Genomic DNA, 27,954 nt, shown 5'->3' on the forward strand with positions numbered 1-27,954 from the left:
TTCTCATGGCCAAAAGGCAGTGGGTAGGATACACTTCACCGATAGTACCTCACTCAGACAGAGAGAAATTCAAATTTGAAGGAAGAATATACAGCTTCACAGATAAACATCTCAGAAAATTTTTAGATTCAAAACTAGCCTTAAAAGATGAACTGAAAGGTGTACTTTAAGACAAGATAGACCCAACAGATAACACAAATAACTCCTACAAAAAGATGCTATAAATCCCATGACAATAATCTCTCTCAACAACAATGGAATAAACATACTAGTTAAGAGACACAGAGTGGCAAATAAATCAAGAAATTGAATCCAACATTTTGCTACCTACAAGAAACACATCTGAGTAGACAGAGCAAACATAAACTCAAAATCAAAGGTTGGAGAACAATTTTTCAAGCAAAACAACTCACTTAAAAATGCTGGATGGCGGGCCCAGAGAGATAACACAGCGGTGTTTGCCTTGCAAGCAGCCGATCCAGGACCTAAGGTGGTTGGTTTGAATCCCGGTGTCCCATATGGTCCCCCATGCCTGCCAGGAGCTATTTCTGAGCAGACAGCCAGGAGTAACCCCTGAGCACCGCCAGGTGTGGCCCAAAAACCAAAAAAAAAAAAAAAAAAAAAAATGCTGGATGGCCATAATATGAGATGACACAGACTTTAGACATAAAAAGGTTATAAGGGACAGAGATGGACATTTAAGAATCAAGTAATATGTACAAAAGGAAGAAATCACTATCCTAAACTTATATATACCCAATGAGGGATCAGCAAAACATTTAAAACAATAGCTGACAGACATGAAGAAGTACATCAATAGCAACACAATAATAGCTGGAGACTGCAACACCACCCTGTCACCAGAGGATAGGTCAAACAGGCTAAAACCCAACAAGAATATACTGGCTCTGAAGAGAGAAATGGAAGAGTGTAGCTTAGTAAATATATATAGGGCTATCCATCCCTGAAAACTGGATATACATTTTTCTCCAATGCATATGGTCATTCTCCAAAAGAGACCACATGCTGGCCCATAAAACATACCTCCATAAATCAAGAGAATAGAAATTGTACAAACTACCTTGTCATATATATTAGAAGTGAACTAATAGACACAGAAAAAAAACTTTTACAACTGGGAATTAAACAGCTTTCTACTGAATAACTAGTGGGTCAGAACTAAATCAAAGTGGAAATCAAAAGATTCCTGGAACAAATGAGAATGAATTACCAGAATTTGCAGGACATAGCAAAAGTGGTACTTAGTGGAAAATTTATAGCTTTCCAAGCACTCATCTGCAAGGAAGGAATCTATATAAATCATTTAATTACACAGTTTATAAAATTGGAAAGTGATCAACAAAATAACCAAAAATAGGCAGACAGAAGGAAATAATAAAGCTTAGAGTAGAAATTAATGAATTGGAAATTCAAAAATATTCCGAAAGAATAAAGAAAGCAAGAGTTGCTTCTTTGAAAAAATAAACAAAGTCAATACACCATTAGCAAAACTCACAGAGAAAAGAAGACAGCGGTTCGAATACCGGCATCCCATATGATCCCCCGTGCCTGTCAAGGGCGATTTCTGAGTATAGAGCCAGGAGTAACCCCTGAGCGTTGTCGGGTGTAACCCAAAAAATAAATAAATAAATAAATAAATACATAAATAAATACATAAATAGAAGAAAGAGAAACTTAGTAAATCGAATTAGAAATGAAAATGGGGTGATTATAGATATTACACAAACTCAAGGGATAATCAGAGATTACTTTGAGAAACTCTATGCCACAAAATAGATAAAATAGGAAATTCTTGGACTTCTACAACCTCCCATGGTGAGCCAAGATGATCTGACATATTTAAACATATTTTGGGTATGGCCCAAAAACCACCAAAATAAATACATAAATAAATAATAGTTAAAATTTTTTTAAAAAAATCATTAAACAAAACAAAAATCATATGCCTGCACTGGAGGAATAGCACAGTGGGTAGGGAGTTTGCCTAGCACTCAGCTGATACAAGTTTGATCACCAGCATACCATAGGGTCCTCCACACCTACCAGGAATATTTTCACTGCACAGAGCCAGGAATAATGCTGCCAGACGTGGCCCAAAAACCAACAAAAAAACACCATTTGCCTGAAAACAGCTATGAGTAACAATATAAGCCAAAGTGCCTAAATGATATAATAAATTAAAATTTTCATAAGCTTGAAACCAAAGTTTTATAAACCAAAGTGCCTAAATGAAATAATAAATTAAAATTTTCATAAGCTTGGTTGCTGAAAAGTTTTTCAGAAAATCAGAGCAACTGTGGTAGAAGTTAGAATAGAATAGACTATTTTGTATAGAATGGACATCTGAAAGAAAATGATAGCTCTAAGACCTGAAATATTAATGATTTGTATTGTGAAAATAAACTAGTAAGATATAATCCATTAAGGCTTGGATAAGAAAGAGGATATAATTGGGGAGTAAGAACAGAGTAAAAGATGGTTTTTAAAGTTATTATTTTCAGTGATAGAGGAAAACAGAATATTGGAACAATTAAGACATTTGAGATGATCAGGACCAGTCCATACATTTTTGGAACTTGGAATTTTAGACCCAGAGATATTTAAAAATGTTTTTATGAGGGACAAAGTAATAAAAGTCACTTGCCTTGCATGAGGCCAACCTGAGTTTGAATCTGATTTTGATCCCTAGCATTCCATATCACCCCAAGTGATTCCTAAGTGAAGAGATAGGAACAACCCTGAGAACTGCTGGGTATGACATAAACCCCACTGCCACAAAAAGAATGTGTCCAAAATTGCTCAGCAATTTGTGGCAAAAATAGCTAGAACATCTTTCCTTTGACATGTAGGAACTCTTCAATTTGATATATTTCCATTTGTTTTTGTTTCCTTTGCCAGTGAAATCATATCATCAAAAAACCTTTGAGGTCCAAATCTTGGAGTCTTCTGCCAATGTCTTCTTCCTCAATGTACTTTATGGATTCTGGTTTGATTCATAGATAACTTAAGATAATCTCAAAAGGCTGGCACTAAAGAAGATGTTTACTTTTATAAACATCTTATAGGGATGCCATCCTGCAGTTAGAACCTATGAAGAATGGTCATATTTTTTTTTCTTTGTTGTTTTGTTTTTTTAGACAGAAGGCAGAACTCAATCTGCATACATTTATTCAGCAGGTCTTCTCTAATAACTTTCCTATCTGATCTCTTCTTTCAAATGTTGTCTTACATAAGAATTTTAAAGGATAGTTTAAGGCCATTTAAACAAATTATACCCTACTACTAGACCTTATACTTATATATTCTAAGTACAGATGTTACTAATAAGCTTCACTTTTAATTCAATCACTTATCAATAAATCTGATTATGTTTATTCTTACAGTCTCTGAGTAATCCAGAGTGTAGGGTAACTAATTTCACACTACAACATAGCTAGAGCTGATCTATGTATTGTGCTCAAAATATACTGTGTATATTTAATACCAATACAAATTCCTTCCTCCAATGCACAATCAAATCTTGCCTGGGTTTTGTCCTGATTGGTTGTCTTGTTTGTTTTTGGGTCACACCTGGCATCGCACAGGGTTTATTCCTGGCTCTACACTCAGAAATCACTCCTTGCAGTCTCAGGGGACCCTATAGGATGTCGAGAATTAAACCCAGATAGGCTGCATACAAGGCAAATGTCATCTCTGCTGTGCTATCTCTCCAATAGCCCACCTATATAGTTTTAATTCTACTTCTTTAAGGTCTTTCTGGCTCACATCAATTCTAAGTGGTCTCAATTATCTGGACATTTGATTATTTATCTCCTCAATAATACTTTAAGTTCTCAAGGCAAGGAATCTCTATATTTTGCTGCATCTTTTTTGGTCACAGCCAAATACTTATAACACTGTTGGAATTAACACACTTTTATCAGTGACTGACTAAAGTTCCTTTTCAATACAGAGCATTTATTGACTGCCACCCCATCCCAAGTATTTAGCACATATATACTGGTATATAATTAAACTTTATTATGATTACAAGAACTACAGAGGAAAAAGGCAAAATATTAAGAAACAGTTTCATAATGAGGTAGAATAGCAGAATAAATAGCAGCAGGAATAAAAAAAATAAAAATGATAATATCTAACCATACCAAAAAGAGTAGCTAATGTGCCATATTGCTTACTTCTCACTATGCCCTATGAAAAAAGAACTATAGCTGTCCTCATTTTCTGGTGAAGAATCTAAGTTGCTGCTCAGTTGTCCCATATCTGAGTAGTAAATTGAGAATAGACTTGTGCTTGGAGGAAAGATGGAAAATATGAGTGAAAGTTAAAAGACAGACTAAGCATAGCTCTTAAAGAAAGTATGTTTGCAAGAGGTACACAGAGAAAGCATGGACAAAAAAAACTGACCAGGACTAAAGTTGATAAGAGAATATTTTGAAAGTCAAGAAAAGGAAGTTAAATTTATGAGGTGAAAAGTGGGAAGTCACTGAAGATGTGCAGACAGTAAGTATTAGAGCAACACTACTGTTGAGATAAACAGGAGAATATGCTGGATTTTAACAGGTTAATATGACTTCCAATATTTTTCTGGTTTTTGTTTTTGTTGTTTTTTTTTGTTTGTTTGTTAGTCTTTGGAGACACACCACACAGTGCTCAGGCTCACTACTGATGGTGTTTGGTAGGCCATATGGGGTGCTGGGGGTAGAATCCAGGTCAATCGCAAACAAACCACATACCCTAGCTTCTGTATTAACACTCCACCTCAACTTCCAATCATCTAAATTGAGGGGACTAGTCCTGAGATTCAGGTGGGTAAGCAGAAGAAGCAGAAATATGGAAAAAACAAAGATACAAGGCCCAAAAATTTTGAACTCACTAATATAAAATGAAAGTAGAAATCTAAAGATGATGGACAAGGATGCAGAACAGGAGATAAGACACATGACTCGCTCTGAGCAGAGTAAAGAACAGCCTCTAGGGCCCGAAGAGATAGCACAGCGGCATTTGCCTTGCAAGCAGCCGATCCAGGACCAAAGGTGGTTGGTTCAAATCCCGGTGTCCCATATGGTCCCCTGTGCCTGCCAGGAGCTATTTCTGAGCAGACAGCCAGGAGTAACCCCTGAGCAACGCTGGGTGTGGCCCAAAAAAAAAAAAGAACAGCCTCTAAGTGCTGCCATATGTGGCCAAAAGAATAAAAAATGCATTATAAAATAGCAATGATGCCTAATTTAAGTTTATATGACTACAAGAAGAAAAGAAAGTACAAAGGGAGCATAAAATAAGTTTTCATTTAGGCATGGTCAAATGGTCAAAGAGAAGATCAATACTGCAAAATACAGTAGATGACTATATTAACAAGAAAGCAGCAAAATTAGGTTTTAAATTAAGGAACTGGGAAGAAGCTACAAAAAATATTGAATAGGAGAGAAAATAATTAAGCTGTAACCAGCTTGTATGACATTTCTATCAACAATTCTATCAATGATTTAATAGGGGAGAGGATTTTAATGCCCAACATTTTAATATTAAGATTTTTCATTTAAAAATGTTGTCAATGGGCCAGAGAGATAGCACAGCAGCAGGGGGTGTGCCTTGCACGCAGCTGACCTAAGACCAACAGTGGTTTGATTCCTGGTATCCCATATGGTCCCCAAGCCTGCCAAGGGCGATTTTTTTTTTTCGTTTTTGGTTTTTGGGCCATACCTGGTGACACTCAGGGGTTACTCCTGCTATGCACTCAGAAATCGCTCCTGGCTTGGGGGACCATATGGGACACTGGAGGATCGAATGTGGTCCATCCTAGGCTAGCGTGGACAAGGCAGGTGCCTTACCACTTATGCCACCACTCCAGTCCCCCAGGAGCAATTTCTGAGTGCAGAGCCAGCATCGCCAAAAAAAAAATTTATCAAAATGGGATAGGTAGGTAAATGAGATCTAAAGAAATAGTACAAGGGCTAAGGCACCTGTCTTGCATGTGGTCAGTATTAGTTATATCCTCAGCACTCTGAAGACCACAGGGTATGGAGAAAAAAAAAATTCTAAGGCATAAAGTTCTTAGCTTCAATAATTTATTTCACAGATCTCCTTATTCAAAAAATTCTTATGAAAATGGGTTCAGAGAAAAAACGTTCTAATGTCATTACAAATTAGAGCTTTTTGGGCACCAGACTTTGGAATTAAAAAATCATCACACTCACTTCCTATTTCATTTTCATGTATTAACATGTATTAATGCTTTTATCACAACAATTTTTAAAAATGCAGTCTACGAGTGAATTTTAGAAGGAAAAGTTTGATCCAATGTTACAGCTTTGAAATATCTCAAACTAATAGTCCATGTCACAGTTCACTGGTGCTTTGGGGGGCACCACAACATAGTATTTGGGAAAATGGGAGCTAAAGGGGCTTAAAAAGCAATAGTGAGGATGGAACCAAAAGAAGTGCTTAGCACTTTTAACCACAAGAGGGCATCACAGTAGTTGGTAGGGACAACTGAGGGGTATTTGGGAGTGGTGCATGTCAAGGAGACGCTACAAGTCAAACTTTTCTATTAAAAAAACTGAAGAGGATGGCAATTAAATTTACTGTGCTATATAATTTTGCAACATATACAAACATCTATTTCTTACACCTATATTAATGTTACATGTATATTAAACATCAAAAATTTTAAAGGTGAATTAGAATTCATAACCAATTCAAGATATGAGTCCTTTTTTCTCCTTACACTAAGGATGAAGAAACACTGGCCACTGGCAGGTCACCTTAAGCAAAGTTATTCTGCTCTTCTGGGAATCATTTTTTGCCTTCCCAGCCCTAATAATAATCAAGACTTTATAAAAGTCAAACAGTGCCTGACTTTGCTTATATAACCTTACTCAATTCTTACTAAAACCTTGTAAGAAGCGGGCCAGAGCGACAGCGCAGAGGTAGAGCATTTGCTTTGCACTCAGGCAATCCAGTGGTTCGACGGTGGTTCGAATCCCAGCGTCCCATATGGTTCTCCCAAGCCAGGAGCGATTTCCGAGCACACAGCCAGGTGTAACCCCTGAGCACCAACAAGAGTGGCCCAAAAACAACAACAACAACAAAAAAAAAACCTTATAAGAAAAGTGAGGCTTAATGGGATTTTTAATGATACAACACATGACAGGACCACCAAGAATCAAGAATTAAGTCCATATCTCACCCCAAAGCCAATAGCATTCTACCTTCCAGCAACAATCATGTGAAGTACAGAAAAGGTAGCATGTTCTTTTCCCATACAGAAGACACCTGCTTACACCACTAGGAAAACGACAGAAAATTGGAAAACAAAAATGCCATGCCACAACAAGCCCCTAAAATGTGCACGTTAAAAACAAAATCTAAAAAACACAGCACCTTTAGATAAAGCATAAACAAGAATTAGGGGCTTATTATTTAGTCAGCAAGAATTGCAGTTTTCCTGTACATGTAAATATACCTACCAACCCAAGTGTTAGGAATAACCAGTCGATAGTAACAATCATGTGCACATGAAAAGCCAGAGATTTGCACACCTTGAAGAGATGAAAAGGGAGAAAAATGGATAATTCAATTTCATATCTATGGCTGTTTTTAAAAAGTATCAACTGCAGTAGCTCAACAAGTCAGTAGTACAATCCTATTATGAAACTAAAAGCAATCCTCCTCTCTGTGAGTTCTCTACCAAGATTCGCCACGTTTCTACTTTCTTCTGGGAGAGGCTCCGATGGGTCCAATATTTCATTCAGAGAAAAAGAAGTGTCTCCTTGGCAGACGAAAGGCCACCGGAAAGCAAACGAGGCAAATTTAACGGACACAGCAAACTTAGGCAGATAAAACCATCCAGGAAGTATTCGATGTGGCAGCAGAAACCCCAAACAAGTGCAGCTTACGTCGCCTCTTGAGAAAGTATCTCTTACTGCTTGAAAATGTTTCTCTTCATGGATTAAGGGGAAAGAAAACAAAACAAAACAAACAAACAAAAAAATTCTCTGGCTGCTTGGAGTGAACCGAGGAGCATTTTCTCCGCAAAGCCCAGTTAGTTGCCAGTTGCCAAGAATGTTCCTGCGAAGATCCCAACACAACATAAAATGCCCCCAAATGTCCCTGAAAAAAGTTCAGCCCTGCCATTTTCGGGGGAGTAAGCAAAGAGCGAGGGTTGCCTGCAACCTTCACACACACACACACACACACACACACACACACGCACCTTCCTTCACACACACACACACACACAAACACACACCCCTTGCAGTTCGCTGCAGTGAGCACGAGCCCGCAGTGTAGACAGGCTCGCAACCTTCACACACACACACACACACACACACACACACACACACACACCCCTTGCAGTTCACTGCAGTGTGGACCCACCGTGGGTGAGGAAGGGCCACTTTGCTGCTGCACAAGACCACCAGTTCACATCTTGGTCCTTCGGCCGTCTCTGAACCCTAAAGAGGAAAAGGGGGGAGCCGTTAGGACCTCGGAAATCCAGGTGCAATCGAAAATTAAAAGTAAATGTCCTTTTCTGGACTGCAAGGTAAATTAATAATAATAATAATAATAATAATAACAAAGGGGGGGGCTTCACACATGAATGCAAATACCCAAAGCCTGGCACCTCCATTCGAGGTTCCTGTGGAAAAGGAAAAAGAAAAAGAGGAAGATTTTTTGTTGCTGGCTGAGAAGTTCACGGCCCCATCTAGGGGGAGAGAGAGGAGGCAGGGTCCCAAAAGGACGAAAGAGGGAGAGCGACCATCACTGTCCCCCGAACCCGCAGAGCGGGGTGGCCAGAAATAACAACCAGACAGCTCCGACCGGCGGGCGTCGCCGCCCGACACCCGCCTCTGTCCCCCACGACCGCGGCCGCAGCGCCTACCCGCCGCCTCGGGCCGCCCAAGGTCCGTGTGCGGCGCGCCCGGGGCCGCTGTGGCCGGCTGGGCCCGGCCTGTCCGCCGCCCGCTGCTGCCGACGGCTCGGGCGCCGCTCACATCCCTCGGCGGCGAGGGCGCGGGCGACCGCCGACCCTCTCCGCTGCGCTCCGCTCCGCGCGCCGCCTAGCCGGGCCCAGCCCGGGGCCGAGCGCTCAATCAAGTCCTCAGCGAGCCGGCGCCGGCCCCAGGCGCCTGTCAGTCAGTCAGTGCGCGGCGAGGCCGAACGAACGCGCGAGCGGCGGACGCTCACTGAGGGCGGCCGCGGCGGCGCCCCTCGGGCTCCTCTTCCTCTTTCCTTCCCGGCCGTCGCTCTCACTCGGGGAGGGGGAGCCGCCTTCGAACCGCGGCGCAGGCGACGGCTCCACCCTCGCCGCGGCCACCCCGTCTTCTCAGCGCCACAGGCGACAGACACACACACACACACGAAGACGCGGACGCCCTAGTGGCGTCTCCTGCCACGGCCTAGGAACCGGCGCCTGGCGTTTGCTCACTCCAGCTCTCAGGAGCTGCCTCTCCTCGCCTCTCCTCGCCTCGTCTCGCCTCACCGCGGGGCGGGGGCGGAGGCGGGGGCGGGAGCCTGACGCGCGTGCGCGTGCGCGCGACGGCGCTCCACCCCGACTGCGCTAGGCGCGGCGCGCGCGCTGGGTCAGAGCCTCGCTGCATTTACGGCCTCTCGAGAGAAGCGGACAGCCGGGCGCGCGCGCGCTCGCGGAGATTCCCGGGGCGGTTCCCGGGCGGGAACTCGCCTCGCCGGGAAGTAACACCCCGCCCTCGAGGGGCCCCCCTGAAGGCGGTGTAGTGCGAGGGTGGGGGGGGGAGGAATGAGTCATTCAAGCCCGGAAGGTGCCCCTGGCGCTCAGCCTGTCACCACAGGGCGACTTGCTCTTCCTGCGCCCTGCTCTGGGCCTCCTTTTCTGCTTTCGTTTCCACGGTCTGAGGGAAGCAAAAGTCCTCTCTTTCTGTGCCAGGCGGGGAAGATTCAGGCTGTTGGAGCCCATGCCATCCCCAGCGGCAACCCCGACTCCGAATTCTGACCCTGCTGCCAAGCTGTGAGGGTGCCATGATCTCTCGCGGACTCATGGCCAGGTCTAGGAATGAAGAATGAAGGGGATTGCTTCCAGAAACCACCATGGAAGAAACAGCTCCATTCATTCCACAAATATTCACATGGCACCTACTAAGTGCGGCGCTACAGGATGCTCGCCAAACACAGTCTTAATTTATACCTAAGCTTCTATAGCTTAGGATGTGACAGAAATCTTTTTTCTCTTAAACCTTTCTACGAGCCTGTATTTGTAAATGAAGACAAGATAGCTAAAGTTTATTTTATTTTTCAAACCAACTGGCAAATATTATCTCACTGGAGAAAAACTAAAAGCATTCCCTCTAAATTCTGGTACAAGACAAGGCTGTCCTCTCTCACCACTCCTCTTCAATACAGTACTGGAAGTGCTTGCTATAGTGATCAGGCAAGAAAAAGATATCAAGGGAATCCAGATAGGAAAGGAAGAAGTCAAGCTCTCACTGTTTGCAGACGACATAATACAATACTTAGAAAACCCTAAAGACTCTACCAAAAAGCTTCTAGAAACAATAGATGCATATAGCAAGGTGGCAGGCTACAAAATTAACACAGAATTAATGGCCTTTTTATATACCAATAATGATAAGGAACAAATGGACATTAAGAAAACAACTCCATTCACATTAGTGCCACACAAACTCAAATATCTTGGAGTTAATCTAAAGATGTGAAGGATCTATACAAAGAAAATTATAAAACACTGCTCAAAGAAATGAGAGGACACACGGAAATGGAAACACATACCCTGCTCATGGATTGGCAGGATTAACATCATTAAAATGGCAATATTCCCCAAAGCATTATACAGATTTAATGTGATCCTCTACAGATACCCATGACATTCTTCGAAGAAGTGGATTAAATACTTAATGAAATTCATTTGGAACAATAAACACCCTTGAATAGCTAAAGCAATCCTTGGGAAAAGGAATATGGGAGGCATTACTTTCCCCAACTTTAAACTGTACTACAAACAATAGTCATCGAAACAGCATGGTATTGGACTAAAGACAAACCCTCAGATTAGTGCAGTAGGCTTGAGTGCTCAGAGAATGTTCCCCAGACATACAATCACCTAATTTTTGATAAAGAAGCAAGAAATCCTAAATGGAGCAAGGAAGACCTCTTCAACAAGTGGTTTTGGTACAAATGGTTAGCCACTTGCAAAAAAAGTGAACTCAGATTTCCAGCTAACACCATGTACAAAGGTAAAATCCAAATGGATTAAAGACCTTGATATCAGACCTGAAAACATAAGGTATATAGAACACTCCATGACATTGGGACTAAAGGCATCTTTAAGGAGAAAACAGCACTCTTCAAACAAGTGGAAGCTGAGATAAACAGATGGAAATATATTAAGCTGAGAAGCTTCTGCACCTCAAAGGAAATAGTACCCAGGATATAAGAACCACCCACTGAGTGGGAGAAACTATTCACCCAATACCCATCAGATAAGGGGCTAATATCCAAAATATACAAGACACTGATGGAACTTTACAAGAAAAAAATCTAATCCCATCAAGAAATGGGGAGAAGGGTGATGGTAGGGGATATGGGTTTTTCCACAAAAAGAGATAACCCAAAATGTTTATGTAAAAAGTAAAGAAATTTGTCCTATATATTTTAACTGTCTTAATTTGAGTATATTTTTATACAAAATGATCCAAAGCACTCAAATATTCTAATAAAATATAAAAGCACTTTTTTTCTTATCTTCCATATTCTTTTTGTTAATATTTCTTTATGGGCCTCACCCTGTGAAGCTCAGGGGTTACTCCTGGCTACGTGCTCAAAAATTGCTCCTGGCTCGGGGGACCATATGGGTGCTGGGGATCAAACCAAGGTTCGTCCTGGATCAGCCACACCAAGGCAAAAGCCTACCACTGTGCTATAGCTCTGGGCACTATCTATTCCTTTTTTTTTTTTTTTTTTTTTAATAGCTTTACTCTCACTTATCTGGAAACAAATGTATTATGGTCAACTATGTGATGCATTTTCTTTTTTTTTTTTTTTTGGTTTTTTGGCCACACCCGTTTGACGCTCAGGGGTTACTCCTGGCTATGTGCTCAGAAATCGCCCCTGGCTTGGGGGGACCATATGGGACGCCAGGGGATCGAACCGCGGTCTGTTCCTTGGCTAGCCCTTGTAAGGCAGACACCTTACCTCTAGCGCCACCTTCCCAGCCCTGATGCATTTTCTTTAAGTAAATTAGAAAAATAGCATATCACAAAGCACATATGCAAACAAGAAAAGAATATATGTAAACTATATGAATAGTTTACAGTGAGACCTGAAGAAAATAATAGATTAAGAGAATTTCTCATATTACCAGAGTCATTGCACTTGCCTTTTAAAACATATTACACCTATATGGGATTAATTTGAGTATATGAAAGCAACAGCAAGAACAAATGTGAATCTGAGCAACTATAAGTTTTCTAATTCAAAAGCATTTCAGTTCATTATAACAGAAAAGAAACTCCTAAAAACAGTCCATTGGTTTGATTCTTAGAAATTAGAAAAAGTAATGTACTTTTAAGATTTATTACAGTTAAATAATGCCTTAAAAGTACTTGGGCATGTTGAGCATTTTGGTAGTGATGTGGTGAGGTAACTGTGTACACCAATACCATAAAGTTAATATCTTTGTAAACACATTAGCTTAACTATATTAGTGTTTCTCATGTTGCAATTAGCAACAGAAGAATAATGATTTAACAATCAAAATACAATTCTGGGAACATAAATTATTGAAGTCCCTAAAGTACTGAAAAAGAATCATACTTCTTGTTAGAATTAAAAAATATAAAGTTAAAGGAAAAATAAAGTTGTTTCTGTATAGCAAATTAAATATGCAACCGCTTCAAATGAAAATAATCTAGTCTTTATGTAATTCTGAGAATGCTCTAAAAGCTTGGTTTTCTAGACAAAATAGAAAAGCCTCTAATTGCATTAGTAAATGCCCCTTTGTCTTTGACTTTTTTTTTTTTTTTTTTTTTTTTGGTTTTTGGGTCACACCCCGGCGGTGCTCAGGGGTTACTCCTGGCTGTCTGCTCAGAAATAGCTCCTGGCAGGCACGAGGGGACCATATGGGGACACCGGAATTCGAACCAACTACCTTTGGTCCTGGATCGGCTGCTTGCAAGGCAAATGCCGCTGAGCTATCTCTCCGGAACCCCTTTGTCTTAGACTTAAACTCATCTTTAACCCATCAAAGTTTATATTAACAAATATAAAACTATATTTTTAATAACAGTTAAGCTTGTAATAGTACCACCAATACAGGTTACTTGTTTAGAGACATAGGCCCTTAAAACTAGCCAAATGCACAAGATCACCCCCAGAATCCTCACTCAGAAAACATTCAAAAAAACAGATTCATAATGATCTGATCACTCTAAGAATTTTTTTTTTATTTTTAACGTGTGCTCTGTATTCTGTATTTGTGTAACTTTTTTGTTTGTTTGTTTGTTTGTTTGTTTTTTGAGTCACACCCAGCAATACTCAGGCTTTACTCCTGGCTCTATGCTCAGAAATCGACCCTGGCAGGCTTGGGGGACCATATGGGATGCCGGGATTCGAACCACCGTCCTTTTGTGTGCAAGGCAAATGCCTTTCCTCCATGCTATCTCACCAGCCCCTCTCTCTCTCTATTTTTTTTGTTTTTTTTGTTTGTTTGTTTGTTTGTTTTGGGGGGGGGGTCACACCCGGCAGCGCTTAGGGGTTACTTCTGGCTCTATGCTCAGAAATCGCTCCTGAAAAGTTCAGGGGATCATATGAGATGCCAGGATTCAAACAGCTGACCTTCTGCATGCAAGGCAAATGCCTTACCTTTATTCTATCTCTCTGGCCCCTCTTGTGTGACTTTTTATAGGTGTTAAGTTCTCACTTGTTTCGAAGGTACAAATCCATTCTTTTTGGATACAAACTTGAGTTCTATTTCTATTATTGACACTAGACTTTAGGTATTAGGAACAACTATATGAATCTGCCAGAGTGTTCAATTACCTTCAATAATTATTGTTACCTGCATCACTATATTCATCCTCTAATTCAGAACTTGGCTGATCTGCCATGGACAGCCAAGAAGCTGTTTTCAGTAACTGACCCAACTATCTAGGATTGTTGTTTTGAAATCTCCATCAGGTAGTGAAGCCTACTTACACACATAGCTCTGTTGTGTTGAGTTCTACCCAGGCTTGTCTTGATCCTTCACTGCAAATTACTTCCTCTACTTCCTCATTAAAATTTTGTCCTTTGTTATTGTGTCTGTGCTGAAAGCCACTGTATAGACAGCTTCTGTGTGTGTACATACACGAGCAAGTGCAAAATTACTGAGCAGTATATTTGGCTGCTCAAAACACACTCTGTAATAAATATTATTATTTATAGAGACTCAGCCCATAGATGTCTGTCTAGCCTACTAAGATATCAAACTTGGTCTAAAATTTTTCAGCCACTCATAAAACTATCTAAGTTTTGAACTTTCCAACCAAATCCAGCTTCAAACTTTCTCTTTACCTTCATGGTGCCAAGAAACCTCTGTCTGCCTTATACTGTTAGTTGTGGTTCATAAGGATATCAAAGGAAATCAAATCATCCCTGACCCGAGCTGCTTCTCAGGAGAAGTTTGGGACTTGCTGGCTCTGACAGTGGCTACAGCTTTACCTCCTCTTGAAAAGTCCATGTAAAAAAGACAGTTGTGCCTAGACAACCAATCTGTTGGCTCCACACATGGCATGCAAAAGGATCAAGCTCAAAAAATATCCTAGATATAAATATGCCTGCATATAATTTCCACTAAGAAAAGCAAATATAAAGGTAAAAACTGAGGACAATGTACTGACTTCATTAGGGTAGTCAGAGAAACGCTCCCTGAGAATCAACTATTTGTACAGAGACTGAAGATTGAGAATGAGCTAGTGCTATGACTATCTGGGAGGGGGACTTCAGGTAGTAAGACTATCATAGGATAAAATTCCACAACTTTGGCAGGCTCAAGCACCAGAAAGAGGATTTATGTGCCTGTAAAACAGTAAAGGAGAGAACTATGATAAGAGGTGAGACCAAAGGAATAAACTAGAGCCTAATTATGAAAGACCTTTTTCACTTATTAACCGTCTTATATTAACTCTCATCCATCAGTCTGAAAGAATTTAATTAGGAGCCTGTTTCCCAATACATAAATGATGATGTAATTTACATAAAACTTACATTTTACGAGCTCAAATCTCCCAAATAACTCCTGTGTTTTTTCCTACATAAAGTCTACTGAAAAAAAAAAGGTCTTTGAAAAAATATAAGATAACAAGATATGAAATAAATTTAATTCAGTCTGGCTTCTAAAAAAAATTAGAGAGGGAAAAAGAGAAGGGAGAGATTTATAGGGGACTTACATTTCTTTTTTTTTTTGGGGGGGGGGTCACACCAGGCAGTGCTCAGGGTTTACTCCTGGCTCTATGCTCAGAAATCGGTCTTGGCAGGCTCAGGGGACCATATGGGATGCCCGGACTCGAACCACCAACCTTTTTTATGCAAGGCAAATGCCTTACCTCCATGCTATCTCTCCAGCCCCAGATTTACATTTCTATTGCTACTGTCTCAGCAGCAAAATATGATGAAGTGCCCTTTTATCTTCCAAAAAAAATTGTAAATTTTTGGTGATTCAATGGCAAATATAAAATCTGTTTAGAATATTAAGGCTGAATGTTCAAGTAACAACTTCGATGAGTGTTCTCTTTTCCCTGCAAACAAAGCTTATTATTGGAGACCATAAAAAAACCACATATGGAAAAATAAAATGCTAAAATGGTCAGTTAAAAGCATCTGAACTGTGGAAATGGAAATTTTTTCTGTTGTAAGTAGGGGGTCACTTGTCATGGAACTCTGAAAGTGAAGATATAATTCTTTTTTTTGTTTGTTAGACAATGTACAGATAACTTTTTAAATAATGTTTTATTTAAAAAATGCATCACATAGTTGACATAATTGATCATAATACATTGTTTTGTTTTGTTTTTGGGCCACACCCGGCAGTGCTCAGGGGTTACTCCCTGGGCTGTCTGCTCAGATTAGCTCCTGGCAGGCACGGGGGACCATATGGGACACCGGGATTTGAACCAACCACCTTTGGTCCTGGATCGGCTGCTTGCAAGGCAAACGCCGCCTGTGCTATCTCTCCGGGGCCCGAAGATATAATTCTGTATAGTATGTGATATTTCTACAGCATTTTGTAAAGATGTCTATATTCAATGAGGTTTTATATCTATTACTATCCTAGTGCCTGCTTGCAGGGAGAAGTCTTTGGAATGATGTGAAATATGAGAAGTCCTTGAGAAAGAGAAAAGGGATAATTATATATAGTTATAATAATAAAGAGGGTAGTTAAGAGGAAGTAATCGAGATAGCCTCAGCAGCGTTTGCCTTGCAAGCAGCCGATCCAGGGACCAAAGGTGGTTGGTTTGATCCCGGTGTCCCATATGGTCCCCCCGTGCCTACTAGGAGCTATTTCTGAGCAGACAGCCAGGAGTAACCCCTGAACACCACCGGGTGTGGACCCAAAAACCAAAAAAAAAAAAAAAAGAGGAATAATCATTCGCTGACCTTAAAGAATTGAGAATATATTTAACTGTACAGCTAGATGAATCAATCTTTTTAAATAGTGAAAAATCTCTCTCCTCACTAAAATATTGTGAGTTTAAATCAGTAGTATCCAAAAATATTAAGCTCCTTTTATACTACAGAAAACTTTTTTAGATCCAGGTCGTTCCCCCTCATAGAAGCATAAATATTTGTGCCCAAACATCTCAGAAAAATTCCTCTATCCTTTTGATAACAATAAAGGGGAATCCCAAGAAATTGCGACCAAGTCTTTGCATACTTTTGTTTCACACAAGTATGAAGAAACAAAAATATAAACTGGATGATTATACATTTAGAATCAAAAGTGCCACCAACGGGAGAGTAATGATCCTGAGCAAAGACTAGAGTTGATCCCATGACCAGTATACTCCAAGGGACGGAGAAACCCCATATCGCATAGGGCAAGTGAATTCCTTTTCGAATGACCCCAATATTTACTGTGCCAGGGCAGAAGGGAAAAAAAAAAAACACAAAACCTTGGACATTTTATATATATATGTATATGTATATGTATATATATATTACCTTCATTTATTATTGTTATTATTAATTTTTATTTACCTAGCTATTTTGGTCGATTTCTCTGTTTGGATGTGATTATTGAAATCGTTGTCCCCAGATATCTCTTATTTATTTATTTACTTTTTTTCTTTTCTCTCTTCCTTTTCTTTCGAGAGGGGCTTACGCCATGTTTCTTATTTCAAGACCCACGGCGTGTTTTTTTTTTGTTTTGTTTGTTTTTTGTTTGTTTTTTGGTTTTTGTTTGTTTTGTTTTATTTTGTTTATCTGTCTTTTTGTGGTGCTTATCGATATAGCTGGAGTCCTCACTGGATATTTGACACTTCTTTTGGTACTGGTGGAGTGTTTCACATTCTTTCTCTCACTCATTTCCCAAATCGATGATGAGAACCTCTAGAAGGATTCTGCCCATCTTCGGGGTATTAGACTTTTACCCCCAGTTTATATATTTTCACCTTTTCAGGCAAAACCACAACAACTTGAACTAGCTAGCCCTGCCCCCACTTAGAGGGGAAATCAGGGAGGCATCAAGACCAAACTGATGAAGACTACTAAGTAGTAGGTTAGATACAGAGGGGACCACATATTCTAGACGCCCTGGGGGAGAGGGAGAGGAAAATGGGAGGTAGGACAAAAAACGGAGGTGTAGGGAGGACAATTTTAGGGATGGAATCCCCCCTGATTTTATGTAAATATATACCTAAAATATTATTGTCAACAATATGTAAGCCACTATGATCAAAATAAAAATTACATTAAAAAAAAAAAGTTGACAGACACAGATTGCCAGCTCCAAAATTTGTAAGAGTGAGATAAAATTCTGGCAGACAAATGAAAACAAATGTAGACATAAACCTAGAAGAACATTCACAAATTCTAACCATCCCAAAGATGACATAAAGTATGTACTGTGACCATGAAAAAAAAAAAAAAAGAGAAAAAAAAAAAAGGTAGCTTATTGTCAACTAGGGGGCAGTGTGCAAGCCATTGATTTCTGTCTTTTTACCATAACAGGATGTGGTGGCAGAAGTTCCTGACTGCCACTCCCCAAATGCATCATCTTTACAAAGATTAGAACTGTATTTGAAAGATGAGGCCTGATGTTCTCTTCTTCTTAAAGTTCTTAGATAGTTTTGATGCAAAACTGGGTTGATACATCCATGGCTTGGGGCCAGAGCAATTGTGCAGCAAGCACCTTCATGCCAATTTACCTGGGTTCCATCCCCGACATATGGTCCCCAAAGCTGCCAGACATGACTCCTGAGTGCAGAGAGAGAAGTGGCTCCTACACATCCCAAGGTATGGGTGCTCAAAAGAAAAAAGATCCATGGACAAGAATATAAGAACTTAAGCTAGAGCAACTGCCAACTGAGGTTGGAATTATAGCTTTCACCAAGGAAGTTATTTAGATTTCTTTTTCAGCTCTAATTTTTATGAGTAAAATGGGAATAATAATACCTTCACTGAATAATTGCTTTAGATGATTAAGTATTTTAAACTAATAGCACAGTTATTAAATGCCATTTGAAGTTCTAATAGACAATGTACAGATAACTTTTTAAATAATGTTTTATTTAAAAAATGCATCACATAGTTGACATAATTGATCATAATACATTTGTTTCAAGATGAGGGAAAGCAAAGTTATTTAAAAAAATAGAGGGTTGGGGCCAATGAGGTGGTGCTAGAGGTAAGGTGTCTGCCTTGCAAGTGCTAGCCAAGGAAGGACCGCGGTTCGATCCCCTGGCGTCCCATATGGTCCCCCCAAGCCAGGGGCAATTTCTGAGTGCTTAGCCAGGAGTAACCCCTGAGCGTCAAATGGGTGTGGCCGAAAAAACAACAAAAAAAAGAATAAATGGCTTGAAGAACAAAATCTGAGAACCTCACTGTCACTATATGCCTGAAACAAGTGTGAAAGACTTGCAATTCACAATGGTCTCATTAAAAAAAATTAAGCAAACAAACAAAAAATCTGAGAACCTGTCTATAGTACCCAGCTTACAACACCAGGTGTGTATATATGTGTTGGGAGAGATGTCAGGGTTAGGGTTAGAGTTAGAGGATCCTAGGAGGCATGTTAGGGGCAAGAATCCTGAGACTGTGGTGGAGAAAGTGGACCTTTGGGGAGGCTGTAGTATGGGAACTTTATACGTAAAACCCTGTAATGAACATTATTATAACAATAGAACCTTAAAAGAAATACAGTAAATTTTATCAGTAATCCTAAAGATTTTGTCACCATTGATTTCATTATACAAAATTGTGTCGGCTAGAGTTGTTATATACATAAATTCAAATTTAATTTTCATTTAAATTTTTGTTTAGAGCTATGCTATTAAAAGATATAATAATGAAGATTAGTGGCTAAAGAAACTGTGGTACATCTACATAATGGAATACTATGCAGTCATTAGGAAAAATAAATTCATGAAGTTGGCTTATACATGGATGGACATGAAGATTATTATTCTGAGTGTAATGAATCAGGAGAGAGATAAAATAGAATAATCTCATGTCCCTGTGGGATATAAGAAAAATAAAAGACAGCATGAGCATGGTAATATATTTTTAGAGACAATAGAGATGAGTACCACGAGAACCAGTCCATGGTAGAAAGTTTCACAAAGAGCAGTGAATACAGTTAGAGTAGTGTCAACTATGACAATGATAGTAGGAACTGATGACTTGGACAAGAACTGGGTGCTGAAATGCGATAAAGTGACATAGTGCAAATCACAGTATCAGAAAGAAAAAAAAAAGAAAGAGTACGAGAGAGAGAAGCAAAATGACTTCTCCAGAGATAGACCGGGGTCGGGGACAGGAAGGGAAAGGAGGGCACTGATGGTGGGGAAGTTGCACTGGTGAAGGGTGGTATACATTCTACGACTGAAACTCAATTATGAACAATTCTGTGACCACTGTGTTTAAATAAAAAAAAAAAAACTTAAAGATTAAATAATGAAAACATCATTCTTAAACATAGCATAGTGCTTTGCTGAAGCTACCTAAGACGCTGAAAGGAAAGAAACTGGCTTAGGCCACTGCAGTGGTCAAGAGGCAGGAAGCCAAGAAAGTGATAAACCCTGTTTGAGAAAAGCTCAAGAACTTTGGCTTCAGACAGAATTTTCAATCCAAGAGGAGTCTCACCTGCTTGGTCCAGGGGCTCTACATTTACAGCTGTACAGAGGGCCTTTCTGTATTAGCAGTTAAAGGTATTCACAATCACAAGTGGTTCACCCAGGCTCTGCACGGCCAGGAGACTACTACTCCAGCTAACCAGCAGAAAGCTGGCTATCTTGAGAGGAGAGGATGGGCCAAGCCCCCACCCTGCCAAAGCCACGTTTGATAACTTCATCACCCTATTCTCAATGCCCCTGCCTCATTTGTGATTCTTTACAATTACTTTTGGGAACTCCAATTGACCACACGACAGGTATGCCAGTTTGGGGGCTGATATCACCAAGGAATTTTGGAACTAGTGTGAGCACCCTCCCTCATATCTCATGTCTTTCAACTTACTGGAGGCCTGACTGCTGAGTACATGTCCTAAAAGTCATAGTATCAAAATAATACTTTGAATTTATGGACAACTTCATTTGTTTGATGCTCTCATCCCTAAAAACAAACAAACACACACACACACACAAAAACACTCCAATTTAATAGAATAAACAGCATTAATAACAAGAGATTACTAAACCTTCTACCATTGTATTAATGGCTTCATTGGAGTTACAATAATTTTCACAAATGTACCTGCTACTATAATTTTTCTTCTTCCTTCCCTCCTTTCTTCCTTCTTTCCCTCCTTCCTTCTTTCCATCTTCATTCCTTCCTTCTTCCTCCTTCCTTCTTTCCTCTTTCTTCCTTCTTTCCCTTCTTTTATCATTCTTTCTTTCCCTCCTCTTTTTCTTTCTCTTCTTTCCCTCTCTTCCTTCTTTCTTTCTCTTCTTTCCTCCTCCTTCCTTCTTTCCTCCCTCCCTTCCTTCTTTCCTCCTTTCTTCCTTTTTTTCCCTCCTCCTTCCTTCTTTCCCTTCCTTCCTTCTCCTTCCTTCTTTCCTCCTCCTTCCTTCCTTTCCTTCCTCCTTCCTTCCTTCTTTCCTGTGGGGAGCCTAGCTGATGAAACCTGGGACATAGGACACCTCAGTAATTCCTAATCTGGTCACCCACGTGACCAAAAGGCCCATGCCTTGAGAACAAAGGAAATAGACAAATACTAAAGTAATTCAAAGCAGCTTAATACATCCAGCCAGAAAGAAAAATATAGAGCCACTTGTCTTTGTGTTAGCAAAAGGTTACTAGGATTACAGCTGATGTTTTATTTGTGCTTGCTGAGTGGAATTTGTGGGACTCTGTTTGGATCTTGTGTTTTCTATATAAACTCTCTTAGTATAAACATGTGCTCAGGTCTACCTCTTTGCCCCTCCCTATTACCTGCCCCAGTTTATGCTAATGAGTGCTCACAGTTGTAATTGGTGGAAAACTTGTAACACCCTCTGACGTATTTCAGCCCTTAAAAGCTGATTCCCCCCGACAATAAATCCCTTTTTGAACAGCATGCGTTGTCTTGAAGGCCTTCTTACTAATTTCTCTAGTGCTTCTTTACAGGTTGGTTCTGCTCGAGTGAACCCACTAATAACTAGCAACCTTTATTTCCACACCCCCGCTGGTGGGGGGTCTCCCACAGGAGGTTGCACTTTCCCTCCTCCTTTCTTCCTTTCCTTCCTCTTCCTTCCTTCTTTCCCTCCCTCCTTTCTTCCTTTTTCCCTCCTTCTTCCTTCTTTCCCTCCTTCCTTTCTTTTCCCTCCCTCCTTCATTCCTTCTTTCCCTCCTTCCTTCCATTTCCTTTTTTCCTCCTTCCTTCTTCTTTCCCTCCTTCCCTCCTTCTTTCCATCCTTTCTTCTTTTCCTCCTTCCTTCCTTCTTTCCCTCCCTCCTTCATTCCTTCTTTCCCTCCTTCCTTCCTACTTTTTTCTTCCCTCCTTCCTTCTTTCCTCCTTCCTTTTTTCCCTCCTTCCTTCTTTACCTTCTTCCTTCCTTCCTTCCTTCCTTCTCCTCCCTTCCTTCCTCCTTCCTTCCTCCTTTTTCTTTCCTTTTCCTTTCTTTCTTTCCTTCCTTCCTTTTTTCTCACTACTTCTTTTCTTCAGCTTTTTCATTTCTACATTATAGGGCCAATTTTTCCCCCATCTTTGGTAGCTCACATTGTCATGTTATTCTCTATACCACAAATAAGTGATCTATATGTTAAGCTTCACTTAACAAAATATTCTCCAGTTCTATTCAAGTTGCAGCAAATTGCATGATTTCATCATACTTAGTAAAATGTTATCGTGAGCATAATATTATTTTAAATAAAGAAATTTAATTTAAAAAAGAAGAATGAACGGTTTTCTTCTTTAGCTCAGTTTATCTTCTGGATAGCTAAGTTAGTGAGTCATAATAAATACCCTGGCATTTATGCCTTTGTCAATACAGACTTTTTTTTTTTTGCTTTAAGGTCAGCATGACCGATCTGTTTATTCTTTTAAAATAACTTTATTTAGTTAAAGAACCATGATTTACAAAGTCACCGATAGTTGTTTTTTAGACATATAATACTTCAACACCAATCTCACCACCACTGTCAACTCCCAGTACAATGTTCCATCTCTGTCATTCCCTTCACACACACTCACTTGCCAGCCTGCCACCTTGACAGTCACATCACAACGCTCTGAGTTTGCAGTTTAGATCTCCTGTTTTTGGTGTTGTTGAGTCTGTGCTTTGGATTTATAGTTATACCACTTTCCCATATCACCAATATACTCAAAGCCTGACCTCTGTTTTCCTGTTTACTTCCCTTTCTCACTTTCTTCCTTCCCACCTTGATTTCTTTTTTTTATTAATATCTTTATGTAGTAACCATGATTATAGACGTGTTTTAATTGGGTTTCAGTTATAAATAAATATGAATTTTAATATATCAGAGGAACTCTTTTGGCCTAGTACTCTGATGATACAAGAAAATTTTATTTGTAATTTTCAGATGCAAAATTTAGAGGCAAAATTAGGTTGTTCACTGATCACAGGAAGTGTTCTGGGAATCAACAATTTTTTATGTATTAAATTTTTAGTAGAGAATGATGCCCATTTTTTTTAAATCTCATTAACTCTAAATATTATAAAGCTTAATTTTCTGCCATTTTAATTGGAAATAACATTCATTCCAAGAGTTCAACAAATATTTATGAAATAGCTCCTTTCTGATAATTATTCTTCAAATGTTATATAGCAGCCAGCAGGTTTGATCCCCCACATCCCTGATGGTTCCGTGATCATTGCCAGAAGTGATTCCTCAATGCAGAGGTAGGAGTAACCCTTGATCATGCTGTATGGCCCCAAAGTAAAATTTTATTAAATTTACAAGAAAAGAATTAGTAAGGCATAGCTCTCAAACATAGCCCCTATCAAAAGCATTAAATTTATTAGGAGAGAAGATTGGAAAGGTGGCATAATTATAGAAGTATGACTTAAATATTTAATATAAAAAGGCAATATATTATATTCAAATTATTACATTAGATGAAATCACTAAGAAAATAAATGTACCTGGGAAGGACCAGGGTTAAATTCCCAGCATCCCATATGTTTCCCCGAGCCTGCCAGGAGCAACTTCTGAGTGCAGAGTCAGGAGTAACTCATGAGCGCCACAGGGTGTGGCTCCAAAACAACAAACAAAAAAATACATGTAGATGTAGATAATAAATGTAGATGTAAAAAAGAGGTCCAAGGATTTAGATCTAGAATATAACAATGCTCAAACTTTAATGACACTAGAAGGATCCATCAAGTAAAAATTGATAAGAAGGGATCAAAATAGATAAAAATTTAATATAATGGAAAAATTTAGTAGTCAAATAAAGTTATATTAAGAAGAAGAAATGAGTAACTGAAAAAATATTGCTTTATCAAGTGAGATAAGGACTGAGAATTTATTGTGTTTAGCACTGCAAGCACTTTGATGATAACCTTGACTAAAGTAATTATAGTCTGGTGATGCAAAAAAATAATCTTATAGATTTAAGATTTAATGAACAGAGATATTGAGGAGGTTGTGCATAGATATCTATTAGGAAAGATTTTTATTGAGTGAGAGAAATTGTGGAAAGTTCTGGAAAAGTAAGTGGTGAGAAGAATTGTTTAAATTGTTTAAATTGATTAAATAATCATTAAAATATAGATAATATACTATTGAATGGTTTGGTATAAAATAATAATAATTCATGAAGAGGGAAGGAGAAAGATAATTACTGAAACAACTTTATTAAATAGAGGAATAAGATCAAGACCATAAATTAGTTTTTTACTTTATCTAATGAAAATGCATCACATAGTTAACATAGTTGACCATAATACATTTATTTCCAGATAAGTGAAAGCAAAGTTATTTTAAAAATAAAAAATTAAAAAGGAAAGGAAAGAGAAGGAAGTTTTAGTAAAATGAAAAAAAAAGAAAAAGTATAACAGCAAGCACTTTTGTGAAAATTATTGAATCTGAAGTTGTTAATACAATGGCAGAAGATTTAGTAAGCTCTTATTGCTAGTTGTCTATTCTGTTAAATTGGTGTGTTCCTATAGGAATGACAGCATCAAACAAATAAAGTTGTCCAGAAATTCAAAGCATTATTACTGATACTTTTAGGGGCATGTACTCAGCTGCCAGGTCAAGTTTTGAACATGGTGATTACTTTTGGGGAGTGGTTACAGCTGCCAGACTTCTCAGAAGAATGAAGATACAGGGTGAGTGTGTCTATACTCACTCCAAAAAGCTCTGGTAATATCAATCCCAAAACCCAGCGTACTTGAAGTTTGGCCAGATTTGTGTCTCTGAAGAGAATAGAAGCATGATATAGATAATAATATAGATCATATAGATAATAATTTATACTTATTTGTACATATATAATTATATTATATTAATAATAATAGAGAATGATGAGGCAGGGCCAATCAGAAAAATAGTGATTCTGGGTGATGGAGGAAGCAGTTCTGACTTTTGCAGAATGGAGGCTTGCTTGGTTTGCCCTCTTCTTCCTTTATAGCCAGCTTTCTGCTGCATGGGCTGGTGTACCCATGAAGATCAGAAATTAGTTTGAGGACTTGCCTTGCATACTTGAGGTATTGAGTGTTCCCTAGTTTTTCAACCAAATGTGCAATCTGCAGCCCACACAATCATGTAGATGTTCTACACATCCTACAATCAGCAACTATGTGTGTGAACCTTACATATACAAGTTCTGTTCCCTGACACTGCTGCAACAAGATTTATCTTACAGATCAATGCACAGAGCATTTAATCAGCATTTGTAATTTTTAGTTTTATGAGAATCAGATGCCACAACAAAAATTAACTATAAGTGGTTTATTGGGAGAAACATTTGCTAAGGAAAAGGGAATAGAGAGTTGGAGTAAATGAGAAGAAGGGCCTTGAAACCATTATGTAAGTGTGAGACTAGAACAAAGTGAAAAAAAAAAGTTTGGGCATTTCCTTGAAAAGATAATTTGGGCCCGGAGAGATAGCACAGCGGCGTTTGCTTGCAAGCCGATCCAGGACCAAAGGTGGTTGGTTCGAATCCCGGTGTCCCATATGGTCCCCCGTGCCTGCCAGGAGCTATTTCTGAGCAGATAGTCAGGAGTAACCCCTGAGCACTGGGTGTGGCCCAAAAACAAAAAAAAAACAAAAAAAAAAAAAAGAAAAGAAAAGATAATTTAACATAGTCATCATAGCAACCAACTGTCCCACTCCTAGGTACACTCACTAAAAAATGAAAATAAATAAGGAAACAGGTCACAAACTGACAGTGAATTTGGGCAGAGAACAAGGGTACAGATATTGGGGTATGAACACAAAAATTAAGATATAATAATGGAATAACAAATGGCTAAAGGCAGCAGAACCTGAGAACAGGTCTCCAAAATTGAGCTTGCATGCCGTGGAAGATGACAGGGGTAGTGAAAAGATCTTATGAGGATCAAAGGGTAGACCTTAGACAATAGTATATGTTGTGGGGCAAAATGCATATATAAAGAATCCTATCATTCTCCACATCACTAATCATCAGAGAGATGCAAATCAAAACAATGATGAGGTAACATCTCACGCCACAAAGGCTGGCACACATCACAAAGAAAGAGAACAAGCAGTGCTGGCGGGGATGTGGAGAGAAAGGAACTCTTATTCACTTGGTGGGAAAACCATCTTGTCAGCCTATATGGAAAACAGTAGGGAGATACCTCAGAAAACGGACATTGAGCTCCCATGTGATCCAGCTATTCCACTCCTAGGGATATACCCTAGGAACACAAAAATACAATACAAGAATCCCTTCCTCACACCTATATTCATTGCAGCACTATTTACAATAGTCAGGCTCTGGAAACAATCAAGATGCCCTTCAACAGATGAATGGCTAAAGAAATTGTGATACATATACACAATGGAATATTATGTAGCCATCAGGAGAGATGAAGTCATGAAATTCTCCTACACATGGATGTACATGGAATCTATTATGCTGAGTGAAATAAGTCAGAGGAAGAGAGATAGACACATAATAGTCTCACTCATCTATGAGTTTTAAGAAAAATTAAATACATTATTGTAATAATGCCCAGAAACAATAGAGATAAGGGCCAGAAGGACCAACTCACAATATAAAACTCAGCACAAGAGTGGTGAGTTCAGTTAAGAAAATAACTACACTAACAACTATCAGGACAATGTTAATGAGTGAGATAAGTAGAATGCCTGTCTCAAATACAGGCAGGGGTTGGAAAGGTGGGGGCATTACTGGTGGGAATATTGCACTGGTGAAGGGGGGTGTTCTGTTTATGACTAAAACCCAACTACAATCATGCTTGTAATCATGGTGCTTAAATTAAGAGTTTGTAAATCATGGGTATGGCCCCAAACTTCCCCCAAATCATTACCTTTATTGATTTTGAGTAGATCATCACACTGTAATTTCCACTTCCTAGAACTATGACTATACTCATAATATGCCAAAAATGCATGTTCTTTGTGGTTTCTCTTTTACTAACCATGAGCTACAAAATTAACCTTATGACCATAAGCTATATCATAAATGAGTAGCACATATTTACATTTAACTTAAATCTAATTGAATTCTCAATATGGATTTCTATATTGTCTGTATGCTGAGTCATAAGGCTTTAGTCTGCACTTAGAGGGACTAGAGATTATATGCAAATAATTCAATGTTTCTATTAATAGCAATATACTTTTCCACCAAGCAATTAAACAGCAGTGCTAATTTTGTATAAATTTAGCCTGGAAAGAGAGTAAGGATAAGTTAAAATGCTTATGTTATTTACCTGCAGTCAAGTCAATCTTTAAATCACACAGTCCGGACCCGGAGAGATAGCACAGTGGCATTTGCCTCGCGAGCAGCTGATCCAGGACCAAAGATGGTTGGTTCGAATCCCGGTGTCCCATATGGTCCCCCATGCCTGCTAGGAGCTATTTCTGAGCAGACAGCCAGGAGTAACCACTGAGCAATGCGGGTGTGGCCCAAAAACGAAAAAAAAAATAAATAAAAAAAAAATCACAGTCCAACAATAACCAAGAGACTTCTAATTTTTGTTTGTTTGTTTGTTTTACGAGTCACACCCATTTGATGCTCAGGGGTTACTCCTGGATAAGCGCTCAGAAATTGCCCCTGGCTTGGGGGGACCATATGGGTCGTGG

General features: G+C 39.2%; 1 protein-coding gene across 1 annotated transcript in view; it reads right to left on the reverse strand.

Annotated features, from left to right (window-relative positions):
• JAK2 (Janus kinase 2) overlaps positions 1-8,425 on the reverse strand; it is a 161,089-nt gene extending 152,664 nt beyond the window's left edge. Inside the window, exon 1 of the mRNA XM_049774261.1 lies at positions 8,401-8,425. The gene's annotated coding sequence lies outside the window, so the exon portion shown is untranslated. The remainder of the gene's footprint in view (positions 1-8,400) is intronic.
• Positions 8,426-27,954: the final 19,529 nt, after the last annotated feature.

Source organism: Suncus etruscus, chromosome 1 (assembly GCF_024139225.1).
Source record: "Suncus etruscus isolate mSunEtr1 chromosome 1, mSunEtr1.pri.cur, whole genome shotgun sequence".
In the NCBI taxonomy this organism is placed as follows: domain Eukaryota; kingdom Metazoa; phylum Chordata; class Mammalia; order Eulipotyphla; family Soricidae; genus Suncus; species Suncus etruscus.